General features: G+C 30.3%; 1 long non-coding RNA gene across 1 annotated transcript; it reads left to right on the plus strand.

The window, feature by feature from the left end:
* Positions 1-697: 697 nt before the first annotated feature.
* Positions 698-2,515, plus strand: LOC128035996 (uncharacterized). The gene is made up of 2 exons (XR_008192720.1): positions 698-936; positions 1,932-2,515. It is a non-coding gene; the product is annotated as an uncharacterized LOC128035996 (long non-coding RNA).
* Positions 2,516-10,414: the final 7,899 nt, after the last annotated feature.

The raw sequence follows: 10,414 nt of genomic DNA on the forward strand, positions 1-10,414 counted from the left end.
TAAAAACATTGAATTCTCCGTTGAAAACTCAACTTTTCCTCACTTAGACAACAAGAAATCTCATTAGCACGGTAAATCTAACCTGAAAAACAACAAGAAATCTTAGAAATCTTGACTCTCTCTAACCCAATGAACATGTGCATAGTTTTAAAAATGAGGAAATCTTTAGAAATTAAGTTTCATGGATAGAAAATCATTAAATTAAGTTACATCATCATTGCCTACTTGGATTTTCTAGAAATCGAAGTCAAGAACAATCAAGAAATTGATCTCCTTCTTTTCCATATTCTTGCAAAAATAGAAAAAAATGGAAAATCATGTTTTGTTATTAAAAACATAGAAAATTTTGCTAGAAATAAAACTTTTCAAGATTGATTGATAAGAATCAAAACCTTAAAAAATTATTGAAAGATTTGAGAGAAATTTTGAAAGAAAATGTAGAGCAAATTGTGTTGGTGAAATGAAATGGTTCGTTCAATATTTCAAAAACAAAATCTAATTTTCCATGGCATTAAACAAAACAAATTTTGAATTTTAAATTTTAAATTTTAACATGTTTGGTTGGGTGTATTGGCCCCACTTAATCCTCTTTAATCCTTTGTTTGGTTCAGGGTATTGCTATTATGGGTCTAATACATTACTGACCTAATCCCCAAAATCCACCAATTTCTAATCCATTTCTTTTGCTCAGTTTAGGTGCTGCTTCAAGTTTTATACCCTGTTTACCCTCTCGATTGACGCTTCCCCTTTCCCTCTTCTGTTCCTTCCTTCTAGCTTGGGGTTTTTGCCGATTTGCTCCCTCTGTCTCTCAACCTTTTCTTTTCTTTTTCTTTACAACATTACGCTTGGCCTTCTCAACCTTTTCTTTTCTTTTTCTCTCTGTCACTCTTTCGCTTGCTCTCAGTTGGTGGGTTTCCAAGTTACTGCAACTGAAAGGTAAAGGTTTCTAACTCTCTTTTGCTCTCAAACTGCTTTAATGTTTGCAGCTCTAAATTTATCGTTGTTTTTTTCCCTGCTGATCCATTTCAAGAAAATGGGCTTTTTTTCTGCTTCACATTTTATTTTGAGTGGTTATTTTCCTTCTTTACCATGTAAAATTTTAAGTTTGATTGGTTTACTTTGATGGGTTTGTGTTGTTGGATTAATTTCTATGGATTCCTGTATTTTGATTAGCTTAAGTTCCGAGTAGAGTTTTATTTCTTGGACATGAAAAGACGAATAGGGCAAATTGTTTAATGAATGATCTACAGAATCACTTCTTTTACCAACCGACCTCATCTTCAAGCAGTCTGTCACACCATTTCAAAATGTAAAAGCAAACAGATGTTTCACATCAAGAAATCTTCCTTGAAAGTAAGCTTTTATTATTATTAAATAAAACTACAGCATAGGCACAACTCTTACTGCTTTAGAGCATACTATGATTTCTATTTCCTCCTCTTCCTTCCGTCTTTTCAAGCATAATTGTTTGATTAATGCAACTTAAAACCTTCACTTAACAAATTGACTTACACAAGACAAACACAATTCTAACAGCTTCAACGACACGTTGTTAAAGCATGCTAGAGTCCATAACCCATGCATGGTGTGTGTAATTCTTGGATAACCTAGACCTATCCGGTCTCTAAGGCTACTATTTAGGAGCAAATTTTAAGATTTTTCTTTGGAACTTTGAATTTTCACTCGTTGGAAAGAAACGAAAAAAGCAAATATGAGTTTCCATCCACAATAACAAAAACCGATCTTTCAAATTGAAAAGATTACCAGAGAGAAAATGAAAAAGATGAAAGATGTGAGTTCACTTAATGCAAATTTAGAAGATATGCCATCCTTCTCTTAATCGTTGTTTCTTTTCACTTACAAAATATATGCCAATAAACTAACGTTAATTTTATTGTCTTCTTCTTTTCAATTGCGAATGTGTACTCAAGAAGTTCAAAGTGACCTAGGACCAGAGGTAGTGTCAACACCGGCATACTTTAAGTAGGATGCATGATTCCCACTAGTTTCAATACAAGATTCTCAACGCTCAAGGGACATCATATCATGCCTATACATGCCCTGCACTTCTGTTAAATGAGAAATCCAACTAGCAGGGCAGCAATTTCCACTGCTGGTTATATTTTGTTTGGTTCCTTTTTCATGTCTATGGTTATGGTTCATGTTGTTGTTGCATTTGTTTTTATTTCACCGAAAATATGTTTTGAGAGGAATTGGAGTCCCTGATTTGAATATCCTTATGCTGCTTAACCGTCATCCTCGAATATTTTTGTATAATTCAGTTCAGCTTAAGGAGATTGTGGAGGAAGTCAAAGGAATGGGAATTAATTAGAAGTGAGTTAGCATAGGCTGCAGCATTAGTATTTTGTAGGATGTGCCATGTTGCCCTTGAAGACCAAAGGAATTACTTTTTGCACGTTCATGTCCCGTTGTCTTGTTTCAGTTCATTATTTTGGTCTGAAACTTCTTGTAGTTGGAATTTGTCAATGGAAGCAGCCATGTTTTTGTAGCTGTATTCCTTTCTTCCATTGATGAAGCTTAAGCTCAACATTTTGCTTGATTTGCTGTTAATTTAAGTCTCATTGGCTTGAAGTGCAATAGTGTAATGAGTTTCATTGGCTTCCTTGTTAGTGTCTTTTGTTTTTTCTGCATGTAAGCAGATTCGAATCACTGTCTTTGATACAAGTTGAAGCCGGAGTTTAGCTTTGCTGGTTCATACAGTCACCTTTACAAGATGGTGTCCAATATAAATTGATGAAATACTTTTCATATGATACATAATGAAATTTTATTGCGCCTAGTGTATCTGACCACTGTTGTTCCAGTATATTGATGTTCTATGTGAAATTTTGTAGGTATTGGACTGTTAGCTACCGATTTGCTCCAGACATAAATCATTGGCAAGCTGAAGCTCTAGTTGCAATTCAAAAGGTTTGGTAACTTATCCAATCTTCTAAACTTGTAAGACTTCAAAATCAAATACAGAGAAACATAGTAAAACTGTTAGCATACATGCTGATTTTTTGCATGGAGTTTTAATTTTTTTGGGAAATTATTTTATTTTTTCGGTCTTTTAGCTATTTATTTTCTATTTGGTAAAGTAAATAAGAATTTGTGCTTACAAGTATATTTTTAATTTTAGCTACTTGAATCATTATAATTTGGGTAAGTGTAAAAACAATTGCTATTATTGTTAATTTTAGCTACTTGAATCATTACAATTTCTATTGGAAGATTGAGATGTGAACATTCATCAAGTCTATTGATAAAAGATCTTGAAAATCATCTATTTAACTAGATGAGAGCCTCCTAAAACAACAAGCTTATATGGGTCACATATTGTAAAATCAAAAGCACAATGTATCACTAAAGAAGATAAAATTGTAAACTTGACATTCATACGAAATTATAGGATTTCTTGCACTAGTGATTACTTAGATGGGCGTTAGATATAATACAATGAATAAATTGTAAGGTGATTAAAATTGAAGGAATAAATTAGAAACATTTTATTAAAAATAAAACTAATTAAATGTGTATATTCATATACAACTCATTAATTAAAAATATTTTAAATAATTAAAATTAAAAATATTATTTTAATAATATTACATATATATCGACTTTTGAACCATTATAAATTAAACCCAATCCAATCATGAGTAAATAAAATAAAATTTGATCATTAGATATAATCAAGTAAACAATTTGATTAAAAACAAATATTCAATATATTAAAATTGGATCATTAGATATAATCAAGTAAACAACTTGATTAAAAACAAATATTCATTGTTATTATGATTGATTAAAAACAACTTGATTAAACAACAAGTATTTGGTAACAATGTTGATTAAAAACAAATATTCATTGTTAATGTTAATGTTAAAGTTCTATTTTTTGCTTCGTTAAGATTCTAAATTTGTATTGTTCATTTTTCTTTGATAGTGTGATATTGCTTCCTATTGAAGCGGCTTGTTTGATTGCTTCCTCCACCCACAGTTGATCGTCTTCTTTTCACACAATCACTGTAAGTTCTTTGGCAATTAAATTATTTAATTTTATTTTCTTGTTATTGAAATTATGATTGGAGAAATGTGACCCTTTTCTGCGATTTGACAATATGGAACACATTAATATATTGCGATAATGGCAAATCGCCTTTAATTGCACAAAGTGTGAGGCGTAAAAGAATTGGTATTGCATTGACAATATGGTTGGAAATCTGTAGAATTGCGATTTTGTTCTTATTTAGAATGGGTGCCAGCCTTAGCCTACATACTTATAGACCAAGGATTAGGTCCTATACCTTAGATTTTTATGCAAAACGAGATTATGTGAAAATACTTGTATATGCTAGTGACGAGACCTGTATTGAACAAATTAGGATGAATAGAACTGCCTTTTTTAAACTATATGAGATGTTAGAATCGTTAGGGGGATTGAAGTCGTCAAGAAACATGCTTGTTGATGAGCAAGTGGCAATGTTTTTACATATCATCTCCCATCACCTGAAAAATCGAGTTATCAAGCATCACTTTAGAAGGTCCGGGGAAACTATTAGTAGAGCATTTCATAGTGTTTTAAATGATGTCATACGCTTACAAGATGTGTTATTTAAAAAGGCGGAGCCAATTTCAGCTGATTCTTCTGACACAAGGTGGAAATGGTTTAAGGTATTGGACTGAGTTTTATATATAGCTTGTACAACATTTAGTTGATTTAGATTTAAATTAGTATTCTAACTTAAGGTTTTATATCATGCGATATAGAATTGCTTAGGTGCTCTTGATGGAACCCACATCAAGATTTGGGTTCCAACCGTTGATAAACCTAGATATCGAACGCGAAAAGGTGACATAGCAACAAATATGCTAGGTGTTTGTACACCTGATATGCAATTTGTTTATGTTCTTCCTGATTGGTAAGGTTCAGTTGCTGATGGACGGGTTCTTCGAGATGCCATTAGTAGAAGACATGGACTAAAAGTTCCTCATGGTAAAGTGGATAGTTAGAGGACTTTGAATTATTCATTAAGATCAAACTTTTTTTGCTGAATTAATCATTAAAAAAAATTATTTTATAGGTTGTTATTATCTAGTTGATGCTGGATACACAAATTGTGAGGGATTTCTTGCACCTTTTAGAGGACAACGATATCATTTGAATGAGTGGCGTCAGGTTTATCAGCCAAGTTCTTCGCAAGAGTTTTTTAATATGAAACATGCCTCAGCACGTAATGTTATTGAAAGATGCTTTGGGTTATTAAAACTTAGATGGAGAATACTTAGGAGTCCATCATTCTATCCTGTAAGGGTGCACAATAGAATTATTATTGCATGTTGTTTGCTCCATAATTTTATTCGAACCCATATGAGTATTGACCCTATTGAAGCGGAGGTGGGAGAAGGATTACCTAGTAATGTGGTGGATGACGATGAACCGAATATCGTAAATATTCATCCATCGGATGCTTGGGCTACTTGGAGGATAGAACTAGCCAACCAAATGTTCAATGAATGGCAAGCATCTAGAAATTAGTTTGTGAAACTTTTGTGGTGTTTGAATTGATTTTTGTATTGTACTAAACTTGTTGAATTATAATTTAATTTCTTTTCATTCAGCATGTGTTATAATTTTAAATTTTTGTTGTATGGAGCTTTTGATTCATGATATTGAACTTAATTATAATTTTAAAAAGTGTTCACCTTTTGATTCATGATATTAAAATAGTAATTAATATAATTGGTTTTTTTTCTTAAGATAATTATGTCAGGTGTTCCAGAATCAAATGCTTTTTCTCAAGCTTCTCGAGGAACCAAAAGAAAATGGGTTCCAGAAAAAGATGCATCATTGGTTTCCTACATGGTGAACTTGCACAATGTTGGAACATTTAATGCTGATACCGGGTTCAAAGCCGGTTATTTAAACGAGTTGGAAAGAATACTACAAAAGGCTTTACCAAATGCAATGTTGAAGGCGAAACCTAATATTGAATCGAGGATTAGGTTATTCAAAAGAGAGTGGTCAATCGTCTATGACATGCTTAATGGCCAAAACAATAGCGGTTTTGGTTAGGACGAGCATAGGCAGCTCGTTGTTGCTGAAGATGCGGTTTGGGACTCCTATTTAAAGGTAAGATTATTTCAAGTCTTTATTATCTTATTTTTACCAAACTTATAACTAATATGATTTCCTCATTTTTTTAGAGTCACAAAGAAGCCGCTTAATTCAGACGTCGTTCTTTCCCTTACTACGACCAGCTTACTGCCATATACGCAAGAGATCGAGCGACTGGGAAAGATGCTCAAACAGCTGCTGATGTTCTTGAAGAAATAAATACTGAGGGTGTACCTACTACATATATGGATGAAGAAAGAAACTCATTCTATGACTGCGAAGCTGACGTCTCTTTGGATGACATGGATGTTTCTGCTGCGGAGCCGCGACGAGATAGAGACCAAGGGGGTTCCTCATCTTCAAACAAGAGAAAGAAGAAATCTGATGCTTGTGATAATATGTCTTCTTCATTTGATGAGGCTGCCACTTTATTGGCCGAAAACATGCGGGCCATTGGCGATCAAATCAGTAGGAGTATTGCCTCGATGTGGTAGTTCGCCAGAAGTCGAAGAATTCGGATCATCCAAGAGAAAGCTACAAATTTATATTCAACCTTATGGGAAATTGAAGGTTTAACCGACGATGAGCGGTATCGAGCTTTGAGTAAAATTCTAGATCATCCAACTCAAATGCTCGTTTTCTTTAGTTTACCTTCTGCTGCGCGATTGGAATGGGTCAGAAGATTTCTTTCTGACCATTAAAAATCAATGTTCAAACTTTTTGATGTTGTAAAATTATATAACATATGGATTATGATGTAGAATTTCATTTTCATCTAACATTTTCTTAATATAAGTTAATTATGTTTATGCGAATATAATTCTTAAGTTATATTATGATTTTAGTAAATTCATATAAGAACATTTTATTATTAAGAATTTTATGAAATTATATATCATTATTAAATTATATTTAATATTAATTATTTTAAATTGTATAAATTCATATAAGAAAATTTATTATCAAGAATTTTATGAAATTATATATCATTATTAAATTATATTTAATATTAATTATTTTAAATTATATAAATTCATATAAGAAAATTTATTATCAAAATTTTATGAAATTATATATTATTATTAAATTATATTTAATAATAATTATTTTAAATTATACAAATTCATATAAGAAAATTTATTAGTTATAATTATTTTAAATTTTATTAAATCATATATTTTAATTAAAATATATTTAATATTAATTATTTCAAATTATATTTTATAGTATCATATATTATGATTTTAGTAAATTCATATAAGAATATTGATTATTAAGAATTTTATTAAATTATATATTTTAATTATAATATATTTAATAATAATTATGTTAAATTATCTTTTATAGTATCATATATTATGATTTGAGTAAATTCATATAAGAATATTAATTATTAAGAATTTTATTAAATTATATATTTTAATTATAATATATTTAATAATTATGTTAAATTATATTTTATTGTATCATATATTATGATTTGAATAAATTCATATAAGAATATTGATTATTAAGAATTTTATTAAATTATATATTTTAATTATAATATATTTAATAATAATTATGTTTAAATATGATTAAATTATTTATTATTGATATTAATAATCTTATTAAAATTTAAATAACAACAACAATAATCATTTACTCAAACAAATTTATGCTAAGGGTATTCTAGTCATTTTAGTTTTTTCTATTATGCTATGACACCTCTATTCCATTCAACCAAACACAAGAATACTATTACGCCTCTATTCCATTACATTCAACCAAACAATTGATTTGCTATTACGCCTCTATTCTATTACGCCTCTATTCCAATACAGCGAACCAAACGTGCTGTAAATTTTATAACAAAACACAGTTTTGAAGAAAACCAGATCTTTGAAATAAAACATAAACCCTGAGGTATGCTCAATTATGTTATAAAAAAAATAAAATCCCATTTCCAATTTCATAGATCATGAATAGCCACAACAGATCTTGTGTTTGCCAAACATCATCCATTTTTAATTTCTACCAAATCAAATCCCATCCAGAAAGTAGAATAAAATTATTCGATTTCCATAAAAAAAAAGACCCATGGCGGGGCAGACGTACCGTTCAACTAAGATGTTGCCTTCAGAGTTGGTGAATAAAATCGCCAGAATCATGGCGATGTATCTCCCTCTCTCAGATACTTCATTTTTCTCTTGAGGCAGGGAGACGGAGATCAACTAAGTTGCTCCTGCTTTGTTCTGTGTCATCAATCACCATTTTCTTTCCCATTTTCCTTTCTTTATTTTGCGTTTAATTCGGGTTGGATCAGATGTTGGGTCAAATGGAATTTTGTATTGTTGTTATACCTTTAACGATGTTTAGAGAAAAACGCCGCTATTTCTTTAACTTTTGCGGCGCTATTTCCACAAACACCACTATAGAATGGCTTTTTGCGGCGTTTTTCATTTAGCGCCACTAATGGTATATATTTGTGGCGTTTTTTTAATACAAACGCCGTTAAAAGTTCAACCTTTGTGGCGTTTTCGCTCCAAACGCCACTAAAAGCTTAATTTGCGATAGTGGGGGCATTATGTATATTCATATAGATGCAAATTAACTCGTTCGTCGATGCTACTAAATTTAATCTTAATCTATTCAATCTAGATCTAAACCTTAGTTTTCTCTCCCAAGACAAATCGAGATTATCAAATTAATGCAACTTGGTGGTCAGATAAACAAATTAAATAAGCATGAAATTGATAAATTATTAACAAAGATAGAAACAATTAAAGAGAAAATATTTAATTAACTAAAAGAATAGGATCCATCACCGTTCCAAGAAAATAGATTTTACTTCATGTTGAGTTGAGAAAATATCACAAGCAGAAATTTAAAACAAACTTGTATTGAGAAAGAGTATAAAGAAAATAATCAAGAGATAGAAATGATTATCAAACTAATGTTGAGCACTCTAGATCTCTTTTTCTTCTCGTTTTTACAAGCTTGAAGTTTCCCTTGGTGTGAGAGAATTGTTCCTTCACCTCCAAGTTGATCTCTTCCTCTTTTCCCCATTTTTTTCCCTTAAATCATGTCAGCTCTTATTTTTAGGGTTTTAATCATTTCACTCCACCATAAAGTAGAACTGTGATGGAGCGGAGCGCTTGCTATCTGAAATTTTGAATTGTAGCTTATACTTCACTGCACTGAAACAAATTCAGTGGAGCAAAAGACTTCTCTTCACTACTCCAAGTCTTCCATTCTTCATCCGGTACCTACAATCTAGAGAGAAAAATAACAAGTAAATCCGAACTTACTCTAAAAATGATAATACTCAACTAAGATTCAAATAAAATATAATTAATCCAAAAAAAAACTATAAAATGTAATAAAATCTAACTTAAATGCTTTATTCACCTCCTAAAATACTATAAAAATTATACTACCATAACTCCAAATATGAAGTTATCATGTAAAACTTTAAATTTACCACTAAACCAAAGAGTTATTTCAATCTTTTTATATTTTTAATTTTATTGTGCTCATATTATTACCTTCATCAATTGCATATATATATATACTATTATTTAACTCAAATCAACTTATGATTGATATATTTATTTAGTATTCTTAATATGATGTATTATGTGTTTAAATTTTCTTACTTATAATTTAATCTAATTTTTATTCTTATAACATACATATTTCATATGTTATTATTAATTAGTTTCAAACCATACATTTCATTGTTTATTGTATGTTATTTTAAACATAAATCCGTGCTCTAAAAACGTGGTTTTCACACGCATACGTTTGTAATAGAATTTCTAATAGTGTAAACTACACCATTAGTCATTAAACTATGAGTAAGTTTTCGTTTTGGCCACTTAACTAAAAAAGTTACAATTTGATCATTGGACAATTCAAAAGTTTTCATGTAAGTCATTGGGCTGTTAAAACTAATGCTATATGGTTTTCTCTATTCTCACTAACTGCATCAACCAAAAGCTCTCTTTCCCCTTCTCTTTTATAGTTCATTTTTTTTATGAAATAATTTTAAACATCACAAATCTACGAACAAAAATTCAAATAATTTTTTCTCGTCTTGAAACTTTCTAATGGAACTTTAAAAAGAAAAAAACTTACTAGTCTAGTGACTTCAACTAGAACTTTTTTAATTCTATGACCAAATTGTAATTTTTTTTAATTAAGTGACCAAATGAAAACTTACCTATAGTGTAGTTTACCCTTTCTAATATAATTTAGAGTCAAAACGAATCGTTTAAAGTGTTGTTAAAAAGGAAGTATCTGTCAGGCACG

The sequence above is a fragment of the Gossypium raimondii genome, chromosome 13 (genome assembly GCF_025698545.1).
Source record: "Gossypium raimondii isolate GPD5lz chromosome 13, ASM2569854v1, whole genome shotgun sequence".
Taxonomy (NCBI): Eukaryota; Viridiplantae; Streptophyta; class Magnoliopsida; order Malvales; family Malvaceae; genus Gossypium; species Gossypium raimondii.